This window comes from Tursiops truncatus, chromosome 16 (assembly GCF_011762595.2).
Source record: "Tursiops truncatus isolate mTurTru1 chromosome 16, mTurTru1.mat.Y, whole genome shotgun sequence".
NCBI classification, from domain to species: Eukaryota; Metazoa; Chordata; class Mammalia; order Artiodactyla; family Delphinidae; genus Tursiops; species Tursiops truncatus.
This window is the reverse complement of record NC_047049.1, coordinates 24,209,130-24,234,981: the sequence shown is the minus strand read 5'-3', so window position 1 is coordinate 24,234,981 and position 25,852 is coordinate 24,209,130. Positions and strand designations below refer to the sequence as shown.

The window sequence follows — 25,852 nt, the reverse complement described above, 5'->3', positions numbered from 1 at the left end:
GGCTTCCCTGGTGGCACAGCGGTTAAGAATCTGCCTGCCAGTGCAGGGGACACGGGTTCAAGCCCTAGTCCGGGAAGATCTCACATGCCGCGGAGCAACTAAGCCCGTGCGCCACAACTACTGAGCCTGCGCTCTACAGTCTGTGTGCCACAACCACTGAGGCCGCATGCCACAACTACTGAAGCCCGTGTGCCTAGAGCCCGTGCTCCGCAACAAGAGAAGCCACCGCAATGAGAAACCCACGCGCCGCAACAAAGAGTAGTCCCTGCTCGCCACAACTAGAGAAAGCCAGCGCGTAGCAACAAAGACCCAACGCAGCCAAAATAGATAGATAAATAAATAAATTTATTAAAAAAAAGAAGTGCAGAATCTCTGCCCCACCCCAGACCTATTGAACCAGAATCTGCATTTTAATACCATCCACATTAAAGTCTGAGAAGCAGACTCACATGGTAAGTCTTATATTATACCCTCTTCTCCCTGGCTGGAATCTTGGGAAGTAACAACTGGCCTTTTCCACATTTGCCCCACTTGCTTCCTGCCGGGGACCTCAGCTAGGAGAGCAAATGGCCAAAGGAGGTCATTGTTGGAGAACCAAGAGCCCACCCCCCCAATATATGCCAATACACCCCATTCCCTGACCTTGAATTTGCACCCTGAAAGCCACCTGTTCTGGTTCTTACCCTAATGGTGCCAAGAGGCAGGTATCTGTCATTAGGTAAGAGGACCTCTGTGGGTTCTACCCAGCAGTGCCAGGATGTACTGGTTTGGCCAGAAAGTTTGTTCAGGTTTTTCCAACGTTACGGAAAAACCCGAACGAACTCTCTGGCCAACCCAGTAGATGTTGCCACACTTGGGTAAAGCCGGCTGCTCAGATGTGATCCCACCCTGTCAGTGAGAACCAAAAGGCTTGGCAGGGAGGAGGGAGGTCCAGCAGCAGCAGAGTTCAGTGTGCAGACACATTCAGGCCTCTGAGGTGAACTCTGAAGCCCTTATGTATTTCTACTAGAGGAGGAAATGGAGGACAGGAGAAAGTGGAGGAAGTCTCAGGGTGGAAGGGAGGTGGGGTGAGGAAAAAGAACGGGGGCAGCCAGCCAGCTTCTCTTCCCCAAGACAAGAAGCGGCTTGCTGGATAATTGAAGAAACAGGTCAGCCCCAGATTCTACATTAGACAAATATCAGTGGACAGTTTGGCCAGGGTGGTCCAAGATAAAACTGTAAGGCCGGCTGATAAACGTGGATCAGAGTTTTAGGATAAAGGTATGGAGTACTAATAGTAGAATACTAGGCAGCAGCCAGTTAGGAGATAATTTGGGGGTTTTGAGGCCCTTCCGGGCCTCTGTACTATAGGCAGCCACATTTGGGCACAGCGGGCCCTGACAAGTCACAGCAAAAGTCTTTGGCAGCACCTGATTCCAGAGGTCAGTTTCCACGCCAGCTCAGGGTAGGATGCTACCAGCCGGGAAGGGGTGCCGTCACCACGTCCTGTGACTGGGAAGTCCCCCTCCTCTCTACCCAACAGCTTCCACAGGGCTACCTGTATATGTCCTCATGTCTGCTGGAAGATGATGGGCTGTACTGGGGCAGGCAAGGTTCAAAACTCCTAACCAACTGGAGCAACTGACACAGTGCATGAGGGGCTAAGAGGATGGACTCTGGAGGAGACGGACCGACTTAGCACCCAGCATGTGTACCTACTGGATATGTGACCTTGGACAAATCATTCAACTTCTCAGAACCTCAGTCTCATCATCTGTAAAATGGGAATAATTATACCTGCTGTTGTAAAGGAGATAATGCATAGAAAGCACTCAGCAAAATGCTTGCCCCTGAGCAAGTTTTCTTATAAAAGGGTAGCTGTGATGGGATGGGAATAGCAGATGAACTTGCCTGCAGGGGTTTGCGATGCAGTGGGCCACAGAGATGCCCCTACAAGGGACTCGGGCAGGAAGCAGGCAGCCACAGGAACACTGCAACAGCAGGGTTACCAACAAGACTCAACAGGAGCACAAGGGAAACAGGAAGGAGCCCAGGCTGTAGAAGCAGACAGGTCTAGGTTTGAACCGCGACCGCTCCTTGCTGAGGGGTCTTGGGTGAGTCACTTGGCTTCCCTGGGGCTCCACTGCTGTACCTGTGAGATGGCGCTAACAGCAGGCCCTCCTTCATAGGAAGGGGAGGCTAAGCGAGACCATCCAGCTCAGGTGCTGAGCACAGTGCCCGGCATAGGGTCAGCACCTTACAATACCAGCTCCTTCCCCCTTGGCGTCCATGGGCCTATTTTCTCACCTGTCAAGCACACCAGCCCTGCCCAACTCCCATGGGCCTGGAGGAACACATGCTCAAAAGTGCTCTGAAAGCACAAAATGTTCCCCTGGGACCGCTGTTCCTTGGCACGCCACTCCTTCCACCCTGCCCCCAAGCAAATGGGGAGAAGCCTTCGGAGCCTTGGGTCCTCCTGGAGGTGGAGTTCTCTCTGACTCACTCCCAGCTTAAACCGCCTCCACCCTCCCATGGATGGGATGGGATCCCAGCTGTCATTTTGCTCCTGGTACCCTCTGTGCAGGCTGGCTCTGCCTGCGGCACCTAAGTGATGGTGAACAGGGCAGCGGCTGCTCAGTGCCCACGATGTGGGGCTGGGTTAGAAGCCTCCACTACTTCCCCTCCCCAAACCAAGTCACAAGAACCCTGCCCTAGGGGCTGCGGGGGTCAGAAGAATGAGGGGAGAGAATCTGGACGTTTGGACTTTTGGAGACCACAGGGACAGGACAGTAGCTGAGAGCCTCTCACAAAACCGTGGATAGATGCATGCACGCGTACACACGCGCACACACACGCACACACACTACTCACCAAAGGGTCCCTTTCCCCCAATTTCAAGTATGTCCACCTCTGCCTTGGCCCAAAGCTCTCACCTCTACAAGGCTGCCCCATGCATGCAGTCTGAGACATCCAGTTGGGTTTGGCTTTGAAAACAAACCTGGGCCACTTGGAGGGCTTTTGTTGGTCTGCTTGGCCGGAAGCAGGCAGGAAACCTTCTGAGTTCCTCTCCACCCCTGCCCCGGCCCACAGAGTGTAGTGGCCCATGCAAGTCACGGCTAAACTTAGCCTGGCAAAGGGCCAGGGTCACAGGGCTGCAGGTGGTGGGCCCAGACCAATGGGTTACTCAGGCCCTTACTCTGAGCTTGGCCGGAAGCCCCAGACCCTGGGGGAGAAATCCAAGATGGCCCCTCCCTTCCATGGGTCCCTGATTCCCACGGCCCCCAGACCTCCATAGCACACCCACCACAGTTTAATCCAATAAATGCCACTGAGAGCTGGCTAACAGTGGGACTTCTCTGGCGGTTCAGTGGTTAAGACCCTGCGCTCTCAGTGCAGAGGGCACAGGTTCCATCCCCGGTCAGGGAACTAAAATCCCACATGCCACACAGCGCGGCCGGAAAAAAAAAAAAAAAAAGTTGGCTAATAGTGATACACTAACGTTTATCAAGCCCTCACTAGGATGTGCTGGGCACTGCACACAGCGAGCCCTGTAACCTTCTAGGTGGCGGGTGTCACTCCTGTTTCACAGTTGGGTTAACCATAACCCAGGAGAAGTAATTTTCTAGCCCCACAACTAGAAAAGGCAAAGCTGGGCTGAGAAAGCCTACTCTGACTGCCTCCGCCAAAGCCCAAGTTCTGTCCACTGTGTTATGTCTACAGAGCACCTACAGTGTGCAAGGAACACGCTGGGTGCCACAGGGCCCACGAAGATGAGCGTGCCATGATCCTCAGCAGTAGAAACGCCACAATCCACATGGGAGGCAGACGGCCACCAAGTACCCTCACAGGACAGAATGAGCAATAGGCTGCAACATCGCAGAGAGTTTCATGGCCGTTCTTTTGGGGACCCTCCTTGTCTGTAGACCTTCCCTGTGCCCATCTGCTTGGCTCCACATCCATGCCCCTTCCTTCCAGACAATTCTTACAACAAACTGAGACCAGTAGGAGCCTGTGTCCAGCCCCACAACGTGTTCATCAACACCCCTCTGCCCTGTCACCCACCAGCCCCCTCCCGGGGCTGGCTGACCGTGGCCTCAGCAGCGGAGGCGCCCTTCCCAGCAGCCCGGCAGCCCCCCTGGGACAGTAGTTCTCCAAATGTGGTCGCGGTTCAGCATCACCAATATCACCTGGGGACTTGTTAGACGAGCAAATTTTCAGGTGCCCTCCCAGACCCGCTGATCAGAAATTCCAGGGGCGGGGCCAGCACCTCCAGGTGGTTCTAATGCCCACTCCAGCTTGCAAAACACCCCTTCCCACACCAGGCAGGCCTCCAGGGAGGAGGGGGGTGGGGCTCCAGTGATACTGCAGCCCAGATCCTGGAGCTCGCCAAGGGTTTGCCCCATGCCCAGACTGTCAGATGCAATTAGCTCTGCTAATTACCACAGCTAAAGTAGCTCAGGCCCTGGCGTCATCTTCAGAGCCGAAAGGAGAGGTGATGTGTCCTTACGAAATGGAGTAAGGAGGTGCGCTGATGGCAGGGGAGGCACTTGTAGCCCAGGCCCCGTTGGGTGACTTGAGTCCCTTTCTCATTGCTTAGGTTCTGGGCCTCCTGAGAAAGAAGGGGCTAAGGGAGACCCAAACCGTTGATAAGTTTGGGCTGAACCCCTCCCGTGTGCTTGGCCTTGTGCTGGAGTTTCACAGTCCTGGCTAATGACATACATGTTGTTTGGGGGAAATAAATCCACAAATTTAAGAAAGTCAGAGTTTACAGTGGTACTAATCTAAGCCCCATTTTACCGAGGCGAAACGAGGAGACACACTTGACTGAGAGATGGGTGAAGGTGGAAGTGGTCCAGGCAGGCTGGACATCACGCTGTAGACCCTCACAGACAGGAGAGGTTTAGTGAAAGGTGATGATGTTTTCATTAACAGCTGATAGGAAGCTAATTACTCTGCGTGTGTTTTGTCATTTAATTTTCAGAACACCAGTTAGGTAGTTGCAACACCCCTACCTTGTGAAGAGACTGATGGTCAGGGAGGTGCACTGGGTGGCCTCTAAGATTCCCTGGACTGCAGTTTGAGACGGAGTCTGCCCCCCCCTCTGTTCCACCTCCATCCCCCAGGGGCTGATGGGAAACTGAGTGAGCCCTGCCACCTCCCTGGCATCACTGTCAGTGGCAACCACCAAAATCATCAGGTTGACTGTCCCCCAAGTCTCCCAGGCCTTGGAGACACAGGACTGTAAGAAAAGAGAGATTGAGGGGACTTCCTGGAGGTCCAGGGGTTAAGACTCCGCGCTTCCAACGCAGGGGGCGTGGTTTCCATCCCTGGTTGGGGAACTAAGATCCCACATGCCACGCAGACAAAAAAAAAAAAAAAAAAAAGAAGGAAAAGAAAAGAGAGGTTGAATGCAGAGCACAGAGTTTGACCCTGAGTCTTGGTTTGGAGTGTGGGCCCCAGGAGCAGTTCGTCTGAGCCCTGGTGAGGCGCCCCTCCTGTGGTCCCGCCTGTCCCATCCCCGATTCCACACTTCTCTCTGGCAGAGCCCAGGCCGCGTGCTGGAGTCTGACCAGCTTTCCTGCTGTTGAACAACACCCTCCGTTCAGGCCCAGCTCAGGGACCCCTCCTCCAGGGGACCTGCCCTTCTCCAAACTCCTGCGGGTCAGGCCGCCTTCCTGCTCTTTACTGCGTTGGTTTCCCCATGGGTCCCTGCCTTCCCACCCACGGTGCCAGCAGGGGCCCCCTCTAGGCACCAGGCATGAGGCTGGACACCTGCAGGCGCCCAGTGTGTCAGTGGGAGTTGGCTTATCCCAGACTTGGGAGGAGACGGCCGGCTGTGCGAGTGATGGGTCTCCACACACTCCTTCCTCGTAGCCTCAGGGCCAGGGGACAGACAGGCTCGGCACAGACGGTTCCAGAAGGGAACCTCTGCAGCCGCTGTCTGCCACCCTTACAGGATGGGGCTTCCCTGCTGGAGAGGAGAGAGGCCCAGCAGGGGCAAGGCCAGAGAGCCACTGTCTTCATCTGCATCCCACACAGTGATGGGGGAGGCAGTTTAGGGGGGTGGGAGCGGGACGGCCTCAGGCGTGGGCAGAGAGGGAGGGGCGGGCAAGGAGAGGAAGTGAGGAAGGAGGAAGGAAGGGGACCAACAAAAATTAATTGAGCAAGTGGGTAGAAAGGGTGTGGTTCTGGGCTCCCAGGGCCTCCTCTTCTCAGTGCCTTTGCAGTGACCTCCTCCATCACCTTCCACCCCTCCCACTGGGCAGGACCTCTGTCATGGCCTCCAGCCTGTGTCACCTTCCTGGGACCTGCCACCCTCAGGGCCACTGGGCTCCTTCCCTTATCTCCTTTCCCCTTCCTGGGGGCAGGAGTGGCGGTGGGAGACATGCCTGGAGTAGGGGCGTGGAGAGGGGACACTTCCCCACCACAGATGAGCTTGGCTGCCGACTCCAGACAACTGGGCCGAACAGCCCTTCTCTAGGGGGAGCTACCGTACTGCGGTTCTATGCACCCAAAATGGCATAATCTTTTTTGTTTCCCCCAAGAGAAGCCAGAAATCTGGATTTTATCAAAAATCCCAAGTTTACAATGTCTTCTACTCTTTCAAAAATTCTTTAAAACTCATGTGAGCCAAATAAAATATGTCAGTGGGCCACCCAGAGCCTGCTGCCCCTCACCCGCCTCCTCTCCCTGCCCACTGCTGCCCCCCACTCCCCACCAAGCATCCCTCAAGGCGGCCCGTGACCCCAGGGCTCACCTCACTCTTCCCCCTCATACCACCACCTGCTAGCACCCCTGCATCCAGGACTCCCCAAAATACCCCCCTGGCTTGACTTTTCACCCCAAGTCCAGGGCTGACTCTAACCCAGTGTCTCCCAGTCGGCCCTGGCAGCCACCCTCAGAATAATCCTAACCAGCCTGTGCTAGGGGCTTATACGTGCCTTCCCCACAGCCTCTCTAGGGACTAGAAGGAAAGAGAGAGACTGTGTGGCCTAATGGGTGTGCATCAAGGCCTGTGGTCCCTAGGACTGAGAGCTGGACCCCCACCAGTCCTCCCTAACCTGGGGAAACCCCAAGGGTCAAGACTGGGCCCTGATGGAGGTTGGGGAGCAGGGCAGAATGAGGGGGAGAGCAGAGACCCCGCCCCCATGCCAGAGAGGTGGACCTACTGATGGGTCCGTGGGAAAGTGCACACTGCGAGGAGAGTGGCCTTTCCACTGACATGAGCTCTGCTGTCGCCGCACGTGGCCACACTGGCCAGACTCACAGAGGATACCCAGTCTTACCCGCCAAAGTGTGAAGTTTCCTCGAGGCCCACTCTCGGAAGAGGGAGGCGTTTCCAAAAAAGTCACCAGGATGCCAAACCCATCCTCTGGACTGGGGTCATGCAGCCAGCCAGCCCAGGTGCAGGAAGGACAGTGGGCTGGACTCCAGCCACGTGGGTGGGAGAGCCCACATCCTTCCTGTTTCCGCTCCTCCATCATAGCCCATGCATGTCCCTTGGTGGGCAAGGGATGGAAAAGGCAGGAAGCAATCAATCTCCCAGGAAGGACAGGGCATCCTTCCTCCAAGCCATGCTGCCTGACTTCCCCACAGCAGAGGCCCTGACCCACAGGGAGTCATGGAAAATCACAGCATCTTAGGACAGACAGACAGACTGCAGCCTGGGGTCTCAGAGGCTAAGGGATGACAAGGAGGCCTGCAGGTCACAGAGATAAGGAAAGGCTCCCCTGGCAGCCCTGAGTCAGGGCCCACACCTCCCCCCCCCCATCCATATTCCCCAGGGCTCCTCTGGCAGTCACTGCAGTGGGTTGAATGGCAGCCCTCAAAAAGACAAGTCCACGTGCTAATACCTGAACCCTGCGGATGGGACTTTATTTGGAAGAAGGATCTTTACGGATGTAGTTAAATGAAGGCTCTTGAGATGAGACAGTTCTGGATTACCCTAAATTCAAAGACAAGTGTCCTTATAAAGAGACAGAAAAGGAGAGAACAGACAAAGAGGAGAAGGTGATGGAAGACAGAGGCAGAGGATGGAGTGATACTCCACAGCCCAGGAAGGTCTGGAGCCACAAGAAGCTGGGACAGGCAAGAGAGGATTCTTCCTTAGAGCGTTTGGAGGGAGTGTGGTCCTTCGAGTACCCTGATTTCAGACTTTTGGCCTCCCGAGCTATGAGATAGTACATTCCTGTTGTTTTAAGCCACCGCGTTTATGGTCTTTGGTTATGGCAGCCCCAGGAGGCCAATGCAGTCTCAAAGCACAATGCACCCCCCTCCCCTCCCAGTTTGGCCACTGACATTCCCATTTCTGCTGGGCACCTCCAACCTCCCCAGCTGCCGCAGCCATCGCTGTGCACCAAAGCCTGGGGCTTCCACACCAATGGGACTCTCCCTTCTGGCCTGGTGTGGTCCTTTGGAATCAGCTCCTCTAAGCTCTCCCTAATTCCCAGACACCTCAGGTAGCCCTGGCCCTGGAGGTCTCCCTGCCCCACTTCAGGGAGTTCTTGTGCCCATGAGACACAGGCCTGAGCTTTAGTTCAGTCTGATGTTCAGGGCCTGGTCTCAACCAGCCTCAGGGGACCTCTCAGGTCACTCCCCTCCTGCCCAGGCCGCTTCAGATTATCTACTGTCTTCTGAACACCTCCTAGACTTACTTTCCCACCATTCCCTGCAATGTCCACGCCTAACCCTACCCAATGGTCCTCACAGCCAGCCCATTTCAGAAACTGCTTCCAAGATTCTTCCAGATCCCTCCTGAGGGATCCCTTCTGAGACAAATCCTTTCTTGAAAGGGACAGAAGAACAAGGGGAGGGAGATGGCCTATTTATTAAGCCCCTCCGAGTGCAGGCTGGTGTCTGGTGCCTCGTGTAGATGGTGTCTCCATAGATGCGCCCCTAGCAGGGACCCAACAAACACTTGCTCCTCAAGCATTTATTCTTAGCTCATTTCACCTGTGCAGCAGCCCCATATCCCAGGCAGGAGCCCAAGGCGATGAGAGGTTGAGCAATTGCTCAAGGTCACACATGTAGGAAGAGAGCCCAGGAGAGCCAGACACCATGCCAGGCCCAAGGCTCCAGACCCTGCTGTCTGCCCGGTGGACCCCAGGCTATTCTTTCATCACAGCAAGCTGCTTGCCAGAGATCTGGTCTTATCCCACTGCCTTCCTTGGTTGGGCTCCTCTTGGGTCAAGGTGGGCCTGTTTGCCTTGACGCTCTCCAGAGCGCCTGGCAGAGACCAAATGCAGGGCTGCCTGCTTAGTGTGCTAAGGACAGGGCGGGAGACCTTGGGGACCCACCAGCTCACACACTGCACGTGGGAGACACCCGCTTTCTAAAGATGGCCTCTATAAACGCCTCCATTCTTAGGAAGGATGCATTTCCTACAGCAAGCGTGCACCCAAGGGCCTCCCTTGACCCCCAATTCCCTCATCAGGTTTCTAGACCTGAAATCACAGGGTGCGTTTTAACAATACGAGCGCAGTGCTAACCATTTCCCACAGCGAAGCAGCCCTCACGACTGTCAGACGTTGGCGTGGCTTGAACTAGTATTTCTTGTAAGTTCCCCTCTGCCCATGGGCCCCATGTCACTCACAAGAGCGGCTGCCCAGAGGGAAGAGGCACACCCACCTCAGGGCAGCCAGGCCAGGGCTCCCAAACTTGTCCGCTGTCTCGCCCTTCACCCTGCGTTTTCTACACCCCAGGCCTCCAAGCACAGCAGCAAACACTCAGGACAAACCCCACTTTTGCTACGGGTCAGGGAGGGCAGTCTGCAGCAGGGGGCGGGGGACGCAGGCTCCCGACGACGCCGCCAGCAAACTCGGCAAACTCGCGGGCTTAGGGGAGGGGACTTAGCAGGGGGTGGAGCAGGAAGCCGAGAGTAAATACGAAGGACAACAAAGGGAAGACAGGGCCCTCGCTCGGCCACCCGCTCAGAGCTCAGCTGCGGATGCATGGGATCAAATAGCCTGTCAGTGCCCAGCAGCCCCCTTCCCTGTGAGCCCTGGATGGGAACAAAGAGAGCCCAGCTCAGGAAAACACCCCGGCGTCTCCGGCATGGGCGTGGGGGATGGGCCCCGGGGGCTTTTCTGTGGCCACAGAACAGCCAGGTCCCCCACTCCCTCCCTCCCCACCCAGCGCCTCTTACTCCTGTTACTCACGTGCCGGCTTAGAGGGATGCTGGCCCCTACACGGTGAAGTCCCAGGCTGCGTTCCCACCCTGGTCCCTGAGGCTTGGGTGTACCTGACACAATGCCTGGGCCCCAGCTGGGCTGGGAGAGGGGGAGAGAGATGGGGAAGAAGGGAAGTGCTCTGGGCCTCCTGCACACACACACACACACACACACACACACACACACACACGCACACGAGTCATGCTCTGTGACTGCAAAGATCTAAAGACCCCTTTCATCTTAATAAAGGGGAACAGCAAGAGACACAAAGGCAAGTGGGAGGCCAACACAGCTGTAAAAAACTTAAGAGTTGTGTTTGGCCTCTTGGCTGTGCTCTCTGCTGCAGGGACCTGGGCTGAAAACAAAGCAGGCAGTCGGCCTGTCCTCCCTCACCAGAGCTGCATCAGTTGTCAGAGCAAACCAGTTCTCTTCCACCAGGGGAAGCTGGGGGCCTAGGCTGTAAGGCCAGGAACTGTTAGAAAAATGACCCCCAGAATCATCTATGAACACAGTCACCCGCCCTGTGAATTACACAAAACAACGACCTACAACCACATGGTTTTCCAGCCACAGGGATGGAGTGATGATGAGGTTGTGAGGATGCCCATGCTCTGTCCTGGCTTCTGCTCGAGGCTGCACATGGCACACAGTAGGTGTCCCAGAACCAACACACAGGTCAGGCTGGTGTAGGGTGCAAGCAGCCACCGATACTGCTGAGTTCACCTGGACATATTATACTCCCCTCCCAAGGCCGCCCAGAATGAAATAGCTCAAAGCTCTTCAGCCCAGAAGAGCCTAACACTTCGTAGAGGCTTAGCAGCAAAGGGGCCAAACTCTGGAATCAGAGGCCCAGAATTGAATCCTGGTTCTCCCACTTGCTGTGACAATAGCACCTACTTCATGGCATGGCAGTCACATGGTCGTGCTCTGGAAAGGACATTGTTATTGCCATTGGTATTGGTGACAAGGCCAGGTCTCCATTTTGATTTGTTAAATCCTGCCGGGTGCATCTTAGGGACTCCTCTGGGCAGAGGAGGGTGGCCTGTATCCCTGCAGCAACTCCAGAAGCCTGGGGACAGGGTGAAGTTGTCTCCTCTACCTCCCCGTTTTCTTCTAAAGGCCCCCAGGGGCTGCCACAGAGGGAGAGCAGGAAGTTTGGCACCTGGGAAGTTCACAGCTCCCTCCTGCCCATCTGGCAGCTACACTGAAAGCTCCTCTACTGCACGTAGAAGGAGAAACCAGTGTTGGTCTCTGCTGGCTGGCATTAAAGGTGCAGGCGCTCCATGGATGCTTGCTTGCTGAATGAATGAATGAAGTCAGGACTGGGAAAAGAACCTCACTGCCTTTACTCCCAGGAGCAGGAATTTGAGATGGGAATGGATCAGGGCAACCTGGATGAAGTAACTTCTAAGTTTTTTTTCTGGGAGGCACCCTGCCGTTAGAAAAGCAAAGCAAAGCACTAACAGTGGTAAATGACTCGGGAAATGTGAGCAAAAACCCAGACACACCCCTGGAGACAGACCACAGCCGCTTTAGCTCTAGACAGCCTTCAGCTAATTGCAGGCTGACTGATTCACCACCAGCGCTGACCATGATAATGACCCAGGAATGAACTCTGACACAAGTTATCTGACCCCCAGCTGCGTCTCTCCTTGACACCCACATCCTCGCTTGAGACCCTTGTAGAAATGGACGATAAATGGAGAATGACAGGGTTTGATGCAAAGCAGGTGAGAGAAGAAGCAGAGGAGCAACCCTTGGTAGAGTGACGATCAACTCCCCCTTTCTGGAGAATACCAGACGAGCCGCATGGCCCTGACACCCAGGGGAAGGTTTAGTAAATAGCAACCAATGCACTACATTTATTGAGATTTAAACATTGTGCAAAATGCTTTACATTGCTATATCATCCTCACAATAAACCTCTGAAGGAGTCACTATCCTCATAAGGAAACTGAGGCACAGAGAGGGGAGGCCATCCACTCAACATCACAGAGCCAGGATCTGAACCCAGGACTGCCCAACTTTCAAGCCTCCGATCTTCCCATGACACCATGTTGCTCAGTGACCCGTGAAACATCAGTCATGCACCTGTGGGCTTTCCTTCCCTGCACTGTTTAGGGAAAAGCAGGTGACAATTTAGGTGAAATATGGGCATGAAGCAGGGAGTCAGACTTAATGAACCTATGACGTTCCTTCCACCCAGAGATTCTGGGAGTGTGGCCTGGGATATTGGAGATGGCTTTTCCTGGGGAAGCCTCCTCTGCAATGGATTAGGAAAAAGGAGTGAGGTCTCTTCTAACCCTGGGTGGTGGGTTTGGGGGTGAGGCATCAGGAGGAAGAGGCATGGATGCATGGGGGCCTCCAGGGCAGCACACGGGGGTGGGACCCAGGCACCCCCACTCTCTTCCCCTCCAGCCCAGGCATGCCTGCCTCCTCAGTGACTCTGAAACAAAGTCTCAGCAAACAAAGGACCTTTTCATGAACTCCAGGCAGGTCCCCTGACTGCTACTAAGAAGGCTATTGAAACAGGTTCCCAGGAGAACAGTTAGGAGCACGTGGCTTTGCACCAACCAGCGGGGCCAAAATGATAACGCCCTCCCTTTGGTTTGATGCAGGTTGGTAGGAGACTCTCCTGCATCTGCTGCAGGAAAATAACCTGGAGGGAGAAAGTCCAGTTGGGCTTCAAGCGGAGCCCCTCCTCCTGGGCAGCAGAGTGCCCCACTGTGTTATTCACCTGGAAGTGAGCCAGTTAAACGTTGTGGGCTTTGAATTTTTTTCTTGGGACTTCCATCAGAGGATCTCAAAGTGCTCTGAATATGACCTGGTACTGGCCATTACTGTCCCCATTAAACAGACAGGGAAACTGAGCCCTGTCTGTCAATATCACAGAGCAGGAGGGGACCTGGGGTTGGTGGTCTGCCTGTTGTCTTCTCACCTTTGACACTCAGACTTTGTGGGATTCTGTCCTTAGGCAGGACACTGTGAAAACGGCTGTCCTCTCTAACACCACTCACCAAATCTCTGGTACATCTCAGACACCCTCAAATTCCTGCATAAACTGCTGGGGAGGAAGGGATTCCACAGTTCTCATTTAGCCCACCTAGAATCCCATAGGGAATGCCAGAGCTGGGTGAGAGGTGAACTCTGAGACTTTGCTTCTATTTCCAGCTGGTACCTATGCCTGGGGCAGTGGATTCCGGACATTCCTCCTCTGAGTGCATTTGATCCGCAAGCTCTGAGGCCACAGGAGCCCCAGCAAGGGCCCTGGCACATCGTAGGTGCACAATAAGTACATACTCGCTCCATCAATGAATGAAGGTTCTCTCTTAAGTCAGCCCCCACAGGAAGGACGTGGGCAGCCTTGTTTCTCACTTTCCTTTGGGGGAGCGGGGGTTGGTGAAGAAGGGAAAGCACTTCTCTGATCTCCCCATCACTGCTCTGGCCCGCTCTTGCCCTACACCCTTCACGGATTGATTCAGGCTGTAGAAGGGAGACCCAGAGCCATGGAAGCCACCAGAAGCCCCTTAGGAGTCATGCTTTTGCCCCAGTTGCAGTTCAGAGAACTAAACAAGATAGCATGCTGACAGCGGTGCTGTGCTCCCTCGGGGCAAATCCAAGGCCTTCCACCAACTGGCTCATAGCCCAGACCTGTGGCCTGCAGCCCCGCCCTCTTCCCCTGGCCCATCCTCTAAGAAACATACCTGTGGATGTAATGCCTTCTGAGCTCCTTCCCTCATCAACGTGCCTTACAGTTGGGTGGTTCCTGTTCCCCACCCCCCCGGCCTGACTTAAGGTGGAGGTGTTGCCTTGGGCAACAGCGACATCACCTGTGTGGTGTTCCATTCTGCTGACGTCATGGCTGACGTCATGGGGTAGGCCATGTGGGTGGAGGGGGATGCGCTATCTACAGGAAAACGTCACAGGTCCCAAACTGCTCGGGAGGATCCTATACACCTCTCGGGCACAACCAACTGATGCTCTTCTTGTCCCAGAAAACGTTCTCCCCTTTCTCTCCCCTCTGGATGCCTGTTTAGGCCGTGCCTCAAACCTGACTTTCCCTCTTCAAGTGTCAGTCAAAAGGTCGGGATGGGCAGCATTATCCTCAGCTCTTAATGAACCCCACGCAAGGGCACCAACGATCTCCTTCTCACCATCTGGGATAATCTGGGTCCCTGTGGCCTTGCCGTTTGCCCAGACCTCCGAGGAAGGAGCAGTGGCACTAATGGGGGGAGTGAGGGTCCCAATCTGGCAGAGAATGTAGATCCTCCATTGACCTCTACTGTCTTTAAAAGCTCATACTAGCCAGATACTGGTCTGCACCAGGCACTGTGCTCAGTGTTTCATAAGCAGGCCCTATGAGGGGTTATCCACATTTTACCCGTGACAGAGCTGAGGCTTGGAGTAGTCAACACACTTGCCCAACTGCTGAGAACGCCCAACTCCTGAGCAGTGGAGCCAGGACTGAACCCAAGCCTTCCCTACTCCAAAGCCCATGTGAGTCCTACCTCCTTGGCTCTGCGGCACCTGGAGGCGGTGGCTTTCTAAAGATGAGCCATGAGGGGGCCTGGACAGAGACCAAGGAGAGCCCTTTAAATCCAGAGAGGCCAGCCGGGCAGGCCAGGTGGCTAAGGCAGCCAAAGCAAAGCACTCAGGACTGCTTCACCACGCCCATGCCCACACGGGGGCTGCAGTAAGTGGCCAGCCCTGGAGCATCCGTGTTGACTGGGGACCATGTTTCTTTGCTCTGCTTGACTTCCTGTTGACCCATCCAGGTCACCTGACCACCCCCTTGATTTGAAATGCGTGCAGCATTTGCCCCTGTGGCCTGAACCTACAACCCTGAAATTTTATAGTAGTTATTTAACTTATGCAAAAGCAACTCAGTGTAGTCGGGAGCTAATGCTTAGAAAGCACTAAATGAAATAAGTAAATAAAATAAAAACTGCTAAATTATGAAAGAGGACAGGGAGAAATCCTACCGGTACACTGCCTTTGAGGGACTGGCCAAGGAGATACACATAGCATACAGGAGTGCTAGTCTACCTGACAGGTATCTCTCCACTGGTGAGGGAACCACAGAAGTGAACAGAGCCCATGCTATTGGACCATCACTCCCCCTGCCCTCTCCCTCCCCTGATCTGAATCCAGCTTTGCCAAGCAGAAGCTGCCTTCTGATCTTTGGTTTCCCATGTGCCTTGCCCAGGACGCAAGAAGCAGGTATCACTCAGGCTGCACGATAGTCACAAAGTCTCCTTGCAAGTTAATACACTAGCAATTTTATTTGTACACTCACTTTGGGGAGCTCTCTTGAGATGACTCAGCAGCCCAAGTCCAAACCGTTCTGAAAACTGTGGAGATGGGGTTTCTAGAGGGCACAGCTAAGAGCCAGATTCTGGGACAGGTGACATGACTGCAGGTAAACACCACCCTTCTGGGAAATCAGCTAGGCACCAGCCGACCCTTTCCAGGAGACATCGTGACTTTCCCATTAGTTGAGAAGGCTATTTTGTTTAAAATATAGACAGTACGTAGTAAAACCCTCTGTTGCACCTAATTAAGTGCTGAAATGTATAGTGTGAAAAATAAATGACCATATATATGGAGCTGTGAAATGGAGTTTTGGAAAGTCTTCCTGGACGAGCCTGGGAAGGGCATTTGCACGTGAACGGTACTGGACAGGGATGGGGCCTGTGGGGCTTGGAAGTGTCAGGACAGCGTGTTCAGATACTTCTCCCATCGTCCACTCCGACAGGCGTTCTCTGCCTAGCTCAGGGGACCTGCGTGGTGCCTTTCCTCTGCACCACACCCAGGCAGCACTTACTCATCACCCTCATGCCAGGCCCCAAACTGGATTTGCGACCTCATACTGCCTAGCGATTAAGAAGGAAAGCCATCTGAGGCTTGGGCCAGGCCACTCCATCAGCCCCCGAGGCCAGGCCTGCCTCTTTCTTTCCTTTCTTTTGGCTGCCAGGGGAGTTTTACAGGTCTTTTTCCATCTGAGCTGAGAGCAGGTACTACTTCCTTTGACAAAGAAAAAGAGCAACCGCCCTTCTCTCTTTTTCATGAGGGCCCCCCAACCAAACTAGCTTTTGAAGCTTAACCTGCTTCTTGCTCCATGAATGCTCAGTGACTGGAACATTCTGAATACTTTACTTCTCTGTGCCTTAGTTTCCTTGACTATAAAATGGGGATACCAATACCTATGTCACTGGGCTACTGAGAAGATTAAATGAGTTAAGACAGACAAAGTGGTTTTGGAAAAAAAAAAGCCTGGCAAATGTTAAGCCCTCACTAATTGTTGGTTATCAGGGCTGCTGTGTACAGTTGTATGGGTGGTACACTGCTCAAGAACACCCGGCTGCGGGGTGGTGAGGATGAACCCAGCTCGCGTGCTGCTTGCCCAGCTATGTGCCTTGGCTCTGTGCACCCAGATGAGGCCCCTTTTTCTAAATGGCACCAGGGTGCCATCCTCTTGCCAAGAGGAAGCACCTTATTCTAATTCATGCAAAGGACGGAGCAGGCTTGCAGCAGCCTTGGAGGTTATTATCAGCTCTCGGCACTCTCACAGCTATGTCCCCCTCCGCAGCAAGACAAGATTAGCCCCAGCCACAAGTACGGTTCTGCTCCTCAGGTGCCCAGCACACCTGGAGCACTTGCCCCTCCCTTAGGATGCTCGGGGGGGTGAAGCCTTCCCCAGGATCCCCCAGGGGCTGCCCTCCTATTGAGGGGACTCTGCACCCCAAACATGGAGCCACAGCGTCTTGGACTCTGAAGGCACCTTCTTCGTAATTGTTGATGGCCACCTGTCTGCTGACAGTGATGGCAGCGCTTTACCTACTGAGGAGCTCTAGTTGTCGGCAAGTTCCCCCTTACTTCTAAGTAAATAAGATCTGCCTCCTGCTTCTCCCACCCAGTGAGTCTCTGAGGCCAGAAAGAGCAAGTCTCCTCTTCTCAAGGGACAATGTTGGAGATTCCTGAAGGCCAGAGCCCAGTCCCCCTAGGCTTCTCAAACCTGGGGGAAATATTGCCAGTTCATTCCCTTCTCCCTCACAAGAAGCACCTTCCAGACCCTCCATGGCATTCCATCCTCTCTCCTGCGGACAAGTGACAACAGGGCTGTGCACTCCAGACCCCCACCCAGATGTGCACCCTTTCCCTCAGTCAGAATCCCCCATTTTCTTTCTCTTTATTGACCCCAGGGGGTCCAAGAAGGAAAAAATACAAAACCAGGTTCCTCCCAGATGATACCTTCTCAGGTGGGCAATTTTGCCAGAGGTCTCTACCAGAAGTTCCTCCCCTTTCTTGCCCTCAGATAAAAAATTCACCCACACACCCTCATCTTCCTTTCCCTCATGGGCACTGCAGGAGCCAGGAGGCGTTCTTGGTAAGGTGACAACTTCTGGGCTGATGGCATGAGGATAAAAGTTCAGATCCTTTGCCACCCGAAAGCTGGAGCTTGAAACTGCTGCATCTTTGAAGATTGCGGAGCTAGAGGATGGCGCTTGGACAAAAGCCTTTCCAGTGGAGAGTAAGTCTAACCACTTTATGGTACCCACAGTGGAAAATATGAGGGAGGATGGCCGAGAGCAGCACACACAGGGAATTAGCAAACAATGAAAGCCACTTAGGCACGGAGGCTGGAATGAGGATTCAAATGCACAGCCTATTGCGTTATTAATAAGAGATGAACGGCAGCTATTCTACCTGTCTACCAGGCCATTGTCCAGGCTGACTTGGACCTGTGACTGCATCCAGCACAGATGTACTTTACCTGGCAGCCTCTCCGGGGTAGAACTGGTTTGTAAAAGGGAAGGGCCCTGGGTCAAACCCAAAAGAGGAACAAAGAAAAAAAGAACAGGACTCTGAAACCGATTTAGATCCAAAAGGATAGGGTCCAGGATCTGCCAGTGGCTGGTACTCTTCTAGTTTTTTTTGGGGGGGGGGAAGGGAGGGAGGGGTGGTGCTCAAGCCAGTCAGAGGAGCAAAAGGCAAAGCGTGGTCCCTGAGAGGTTCAGTAAAATATTTTCCCTTCCTGGGAGGCAGCATTTTTGTTTTTAAAGAGAAAGAGCATTTTGAATGGGGAGCCCAGCCCTGGGGAGTCTGAGTCCCTCCACCCGGCAGCCAGGAAGTTGGAAACTCTGGGAAGGGGTCTGGGGATGCTATCAGAGGTCAGGTGGCAGACTAGCTGCAGCACCAAGAGAAAGTTCTGCACGGCGTGGGGTCTCTTCCACTAATAGGCCCGAAAGAGGAAGCGGCGGGGGCTTTAATCGGCTCCAGCAACCTCATAGCTTCACTACGTTAAACCGAGAAAAAACAGGCTTCACACCTACTCTTCCAGGAAGGGAAGGAAGGAGGGAAGGGAGCGAAGGAGCAGGACGACTCGACCACTCTTTCAGCTCTAGCACTCTGCTCGCAAGGTCGAAAGTAACGGATCTTCGGGGCGGTAGACACAGCAACTTGGTCCCGCTTCCGGCACCGCGGCTCGGTGCGCGCGAAGGAGGAGCTGCCAGCCGCGCGGGGCTGCGACGAAGCGCCCACTGGGGTCTCCGCGGCCCGGGAGAGGCCCGAGCGGAGAGGCTGGGACGCAGGACCCCGCGCGGCGCGAGGAGGGAGAGGACAGCATCCCCTCTTTTGCTCGTAACCGGGTTCCCCAAGTCAGCCCAGACCTGGGAGGGCCGGGCGGGAACGCCGCTCCAATCCTCCTCCATCTCCGGCGCAGCTCCGCCTGGTCCCTCTTCTTCCTTCCAGCACTCGAGATGCCCAGGGAAGACGCAGAGCCTCGCGGCCGCGGGCCCAATACTTACGTTCAGCTTTGGTCCCCGCTTTCCGGCTCCGGAGAGACCGCGCGAGACCCGGCTGCGTTCGCGGGTCCCGGGAGCCCCGAATCCGCTGTCTGGCGGCGGCTGCGGCTGAGCGTCCGGCCCGGTAATTAGAGGGACGGGGACGGCGATACCCCGGCCGGCTCCCGCCTTCTGGCCCCCATCAACAGGCTCTAAAGGGCTTCAGACTTACTCATTTCCTGGATGTCAAAGAAACTTTTCCTCCTTATAAGAACAAAACACCCGCCTCTACTCCCGACCGCGGAGGCTCCTTAAGGTGGACCATGAGGGTTAGGAGGGGCTGGACCCAGGGTCCGCCGCAGAGGTCTGCCCATCGACCACCCCAGAAACTGCAGAGGGGACAGCAGAACTGGAGGGTGATCGGGCGAGACGGAATCTGGCTACTGGAGTAATCTAGGGCGAATGGACAGGGAGTCGGGGGAAGGCGCCCTTAAAATTCGTTCTGGGCCGGCGGAAAGGAAGGGGTTAAGTTCCAGCACGCCTACAAGCGTTTTCCGCGGCGCGTTTTACAAGCTGTGGAATTCCAGGGGCCACCTATTTTGTTCTCTGGAGGGAAATATAAATCGAGACACAACGCCGGCCCTTTTCTCTTTTGCCGCTTGAGTGGATTAAAATAACTCACCAAATGCTATGATAAATGAATGCATCTTTGTCTTTTCCTTAGTAACCAGGCACAAAGGAGAGTCATGACTAAATGCTTTTATCTGTAGAGGGCGCTTTACTGTCTGAAGCCTGTTTACAGTTGGGATGTTAGACCCCTATTTTAGACCCGAGGAACAAGGCCAGGAGGGACAGCAGCACCCTGGTCATACTTGATGGGTTATGAAATCCATAACCTATTATCTTCTCTTTGTGACCTGGCCAAATTCCACAGCCAGTAAAAGTGGCTGGGAAGGGCTTGAATAAATCCTACCTAGCGGGAATCAAACGGCATTGAGGGTACATTGGGGGCAATTACGAGAACACACTGTCCGAATGAGTATCACCATTGCCACTGCAGTTTGGTTTTAGATCACCTTCTTCCTCTCCTCGGCAAGCCAGCCAAATAGCTTTAACAGTCGCCTGGAAGACATTAGGCTGGGTCTGAAAGATAAACAGGCAATGAGAACAAGTTCTAAAAATAGACCCCCTGGCCCTTGGCCCAGGTTACTCTTGTTTTCAAGCTTCTGCAGCTGCGCACAGCTCTTTCCTTACATCAGGGACAGTTATGGCAGAGTTTTGGGGGCTGGTGGGGAGGGGTGGGGAATAGGGTGATCTGGGCAAACATTCTTGAAAGGGCGATGTATTTCCAAAACGTCTGCTAGTTGGATAGGTGGGGTATTCACCCACCTACCCCAAAGCAGGTGGGGGAAATACCTGGGATGTGGGGACCCTGGACTGAGCACCACTAGCATGCCTTGTACTCCTTGGGGTAAGAAGTCAGGGTTATGCATGGTGGAACGCCAAGGTTCGTGCTTGAATGCCCTCTGGGATTGTCCCGTGTGCAAAGTTGTTTTAGCATTTTCTAACTGGCTGTGTATATTTGCTTATACAAGCAACATCTATTACTTTTGTTTTTCTTTCAAACCTGGTGATTTCACTCTCCATGACCTGATGGTCAGCTTCAGCTCCACTCTGTTCTCAGCACAAGGTCCACTGTCCTAACCAGGCCCATGGTCATTCATGAACTGGCCCTTACTTATCTCCTCAAGCGCGTATCTCGTTCCATTTTCCACACCAAACTTCTTGTAGTTCTTGGAACTTGTGCTTCTCAGAATGTGATATGAGGTTTGTTTTCCCCCCTTGAATGTTCACATGGGCTCTATCTTCCTGCCTGCAGCCTTCACCCCACCTCTTCATCCAACCTGTCACCCCTGATGCACACACATTTTCTTTGCCTGGCTAATGTGTGCTCAGTCTTAAGGTCTGCTGAACAGGTGATTTCTCCTCTAGGAAGTCTTCCTTGAACCCGCACTCCTGATTTAGACACACACCCCCCCCACCTGCCATGTAGTTTCCAGCACCCTGTGCTTATTCTAGAAAGGGTTTTTTTTGTTTGTTTGTTTTTGTTTTGTTTTGTTTTGTTTTTGCGGTACGCAGGCCTCTCACTGTTGTGGCCTCTCCCGTTGCGGAGCACAGGCTCCAGACGCACAGGCTCAGCAGCCATGGCTCACGGGCCCAGCCGCTCCGTGGCACGTGGGATCTTCCCAGACCAGGGTACGAACCCATGTCCCCTGCATCGGCAGGCGAACTCTCAACCACTGTGCCACCAGGGAAGCCCTAGAAATGGTTTTTAAAAGATAGGAAAGTACAAAGATTCAACTTCTGGGAACATGAAGGGAATTCAGGGAACCTCTGCTGAACACAAAAATGCTGAAAAAAAAATCAACAATTGAAAGAAAGAAAGGGGGATAGCTAGGTGTGAGACAGGAAGAAGGAACTCAAAGACAAATAGGGGTATTTGACATGAATATAAACACAAATGGCTGAGGACTGGGGTTGGTACCAACTCAAGCCCTGTATTCTAGAAAAGCAGAGATCTGAACTTGAGACCCCTGCCTAAAGCCGACACCCTGGGAAGGATCTTAGGAGTGCCACAGCAAGGAAGTCTGTGGTTTGTCTGGGGGCTCTGAATGAATTAAAAAATGTGTGCTGTAGGAACCGAAACCACTAGTCTGCCTCTGTCATGCTTAGGTGTGAGGTCCCAATCTATATTACCCATCCTGAAGTCAAGAAAGAATATAAAAGCTGGTTCCAAAGTGAGGAATCCCCTCAGTCCTGTCAGAAGTAGATGCAAAGCACAGTTGTTTTTTCTGATCTCTAACAGATAAAACAAATTCCATTGGAGATGAGTTTATAATAAGAATTAAAAACCCAACTAGGCAATGAACCACATGCGGGACTGGATCAGTGATAAACAGGAGATTAGCCCCTTAAGAACTTGAGGCAGTAGAACAATTTGAAAAAGACTGTAAAATAGTTACCTTCAACATAATTACAGAGACAGAATGATAGAACATAGCACTATGAAAAAATAGGCAAATTTGAAAAAGTACGAATACAATATGTAGAAATAAAAAGTTTAGTGATTTACATTTAAAAAACCCTCAATGGGTGGAATTCTTTTTTTTCTTAAGTCAGTAGTAATATATCAGTCAAAAATACAATAAAAATAACTCATTAAAAAGGGGAAAACAAAGTAACACACTAATCTCATTTATGAATACAGTTTTCGCAATCCTAAATAAAATATTGACACAGAATCTCAGTAGCACATCAGAAGAATATTACATCACAAATAGATCAAAAAAGAAAAACTGAGATATCATCACCATAGATTAGAGCTATTAGAAAAAATTCATCATACAAATATAGATCAACACTTCTGTAGTATGATCAAAGTGAAGAGTGAAATTCAGTTCCAAAGCCAATATCATGCTCAATAGGAAAATACTAGAAGGCTTCATGTTAAAATTAGTGCAAGATAAGAATGTCCTCTTTTACCCCCACCCCCCTTCTTTTCAGATTTATCAATCAGGAATGTGTTAGGTTGCAAGGAATAGAATACCTGACTATAATTTTATGTGTGTCTAAGCCTACAAGAAATTAAACAAATAGGACTTTATTTTCCTCCGAGGAGAAGTCTATATATAGGCTGCTTTAGTTCAATGCCTTCATAGTTTCAGGGCTGGTCAAAGGTTATGCACATTTACTCTTTTGCTATTTATGGCAAAATTGTCCTCCAGAGAAGTTTCACCAATTTAGACTCTCATAAGTGCATGAGAATGTTTATTTCCCCACATCCTTTTCTGCATTGGCTATTTCCTAACTTTAATTAGTTTGCTTCTTTTATAGGTGAAAAAAGATATCTCAATGTCTTGATGTGCATTTCTTTAATTATCAATACAAATGAGGCTGAACAGAACATTATTACTGACCATTTTTATTTATTTGTAAATAATCAGTAATAACTTCACCTATTTTTCTGTTGGCTTCTTGTGTGTGTGTGTGTGTGTGTGTGTGTGTGTGTGTGTGTGTGTGTGAAAGTAAATGGAATTTTTTTTCATGATCTTTGGTGCTAGACGTGACTTCAAATTCCACAGTGAAAGGTGACTTGTGACCAACGCCGGACCAACTGCGGGACAGCCTCACACTGTACTTCACAGCCAGGAATGTTGGAAACAAAAAAACCAAACAAACATGGGGACAGATTTCCTGCTCACCCCAGCTGTGGTTATCCCAGTATATGGAATAAAATACATGGCAATGGGAGAGACAGGAAGCCAATGCTGGCCATGAAGGGTCTGATGGATGGAAAAAAAGAGCATTTTCCTTAATTTGGTCAATCCCTCACCATCCTGAATTCACCTTTGCATGCAATTTAGAGAGATAATAACAAGTTGGCTTATGGGGTTTTTTCTTTGGAACAGGCTGCTTTGCTGAGACCTCAAAGGTGTCCATTTTACAGGATGGATGATTTGCATTTGGCTATTTCTTTCCTCCAGGTTTGTGTAGGGAAACCACCTCCCACCCCTTCTTGGAATGTTGGTGCCAGCAGGGCCTTTGGAGACTTTTTACCAACAAAAATGAAACCCACAGAAGTTAGGTCACATACTCAAGTTCACATTATTGGTTAGTGACAGCATAATAATAGCTAAAACCTGTACTACGTGTTAGGTATTGCTCTAAGCGCTTTACATATAACAATTTGTTTAATTCTCATAATAACCCCATGTAATAGGATCATTAGCATTCCCATTTAACAGGTAAAGAAACTGAGGCCCAGAGAGGTGAAGTAACTTGCCCAAGGTCACACAGCTAATAAGCGGCAGAGTCAGGATTTGAACCAGGAACTTTGGCTCCAGAATCTTGCCTTCAACTACTATGCTATGTTGAAGTAAATCCCCTTTAAATGTACAAATACATTGAATTTCCCCAACAATGAGATTATAATAGTTAGAACATTTTTCAAACTTTTTTGAAAATACGTTTTACCCCAGAACCCAATATACTCTCACATACCAGTACATTGTAAGTGAAAGACAGTTTCCTTAGAAACAATCCTTATGCTTACTACATGTGATAGACCTTGGCGTATTCCCTCTTCTTTTTCTCTTTGCATCTCTTATCCTTTTTTGAAAACAAAACGCAGGCCACAACTTACTCATGAGTCATGATCCACAATTTGAAAAATATTCTTCTTTAAACTACTCTTCTAGTTCACATCTCTGTTATGAACGCTGTTAGTGGTTTGTACTTGCTAAGTTTCCATCCACACACACTACTTGGAGAGTGGGAAAGACTGTTAGATAATTCCTATCAAGCTTATTTCTGTTCAGGAGGTATTCATTTCTCTCCTTGTACTTAATGTCTAATGATGGTACACAGGGGGCTTTAAGACAAATCACTATGCCATTACCTTAGGAAAATCTTCATTCCTTCATTTGTTCATTCACTCATTCATTCATTCAATATATGAGCACCTACTATATGCCAGGCATTGTGCTAAATCAGGAGTTGGCAACTCTGGCTGGCAGGCCAACTCCAGAGCGCCACCTGTTTCTGTAAATAAGGTTTCCTTGGATCACAACCAAGCCCATTCATTTATGTGGCTGCTTTGTGCTTATGGCAGAGTCAAATAGCTGCTACAGAGACTGTGTGGCCTGTGAAGCCCAAAATGTCTCTTAATCTGGTCCTTTATAGAAATAGTTTGCATATTACGGTGCTAGATTCTAAAATACAATGGTATTTTAGGCTGGTCTCTACCATCCTGGATGTTTGAATTGTCCCGTTTATCTTAAACTGGGTTTCAAGCTTGTTTGGCGGGCTTGGAGGGGGAGGCTTCGAGGCTTTTTGCCTCCTTTGCATTGCCTCAGAGAACACCTGTTCACAGTAGATGCTCAGCAGACATTTTTTTCTTATTGAAAATAACAAATTATAACAAAAATAACTTTTTTGTTTTTCGGTAGACCTGGCAGCAGATATGGAAATAAAGCAACCTATCTACAGGGTAGAAAAGAGTTTATTCCTTTAAGATAGCAAAGAGTTTCACTTTACAGATGCTTATCTTCGCTGTTATGAGAAGCAAATCGTAATTTTTATTGAGTACCTACTGTGCACGCAACCCTGTGGGTAAAAAAAAAAAGACTTGGTTCTTTGGCACTTGCATCAAAGATGGAAAGAGAAATGAGATACATGCATTTTATAGTAATACTTAATACTTCTGTTTGAGGACCTAGTGTATACTTGGAGATGATTTCATTTAACTACCTTAGAATCTTAAATGTTTGTGTTCCAACAGCTTTTAGCTAGTCACTAATCAATCCCAAGAGTAATTGCTGTGTGCCTGAGTGCATAAACTAATTGTATTTTTCCTTCCTTCCTCCCTCCCTCTCTTCCTTCCTTCCTTCTTTCTTTCCATTTTCCTTCCTCCCTTCCTTTACCAAACTTCCTGTTTTGAGTGTCTCTTATGGTTCAGCACCATAGATGTATTAAAGAAAAGAGTGGTCTTTCCAGTCTGGTGGGGGAGACATAGAAATAAACACATGATTATAACACAGCGCATTGGTAGAGGGATGCTCAGATTGTCTAGTAATACAGAGAAGGTGTGCCAAACAGGGGAAGACTTCCTGGAGGAGGTGACATTGAGTTGAGTCTTAAAAAAGCTCACTGGACAAAGGAGATATAGGATATTCCAGACAAGGCACCAGCATATGTAAAGACTAGAGGTATTTGACAATATGGTGTTTTCAGCAAATAGAACTCAATAGAAACAAGAGCATTGGCCCATCATCGAAAGGATTTGTGCTTTGATTTTTTGTGTGTGTGTGCCTACAATTCCCTCTCTTAACGTGACTATTAAAAATTCTATTTATTCACTTA

General features: G+C 51.3%; 1 protein-coding gene and 1 long non-coding RNA gene across 5 annotated transcripts in view; one reads left to right on the top strand and one right to left on the bottom strand.

The window, feature by feature from the left end:
- Positions 1-19,622, bottom strand: part of ITPRIP (inositol 1,4,5-trisphosphate receptor interacting protein) — a 24,925-nt gene extending 5,303 nt beyond the window's left edge. Inside the window, exon 1 of one of the 4 annotated variants that reach the window (XM_019939952.3) lies at positions 18,956-19,622. The gene's annotated coding sequence lies outside the window, so the exon portion shown is untranslated. Of the gene's footprint in view, positions 1-2,850; positions 6,633-9,606; positions 10,031-18,955 lie in introns of those variants that run through there. The other 3 variants (XM_033842439.2, XM_019939953.3, XM_019939954.3) reach the window with 3 other exon arrangements.
- LOC117308548 (uncharacterized) lies at positions 16,094-25,852 on the top strand. Its single transcript, XR_004522626.2, has 2 exons — positions 16,094-17,679; positions 18,900-25,852. It is a non-coding gene; the product is annotated as an uncharacterized lncRNA (long non-coding RNA).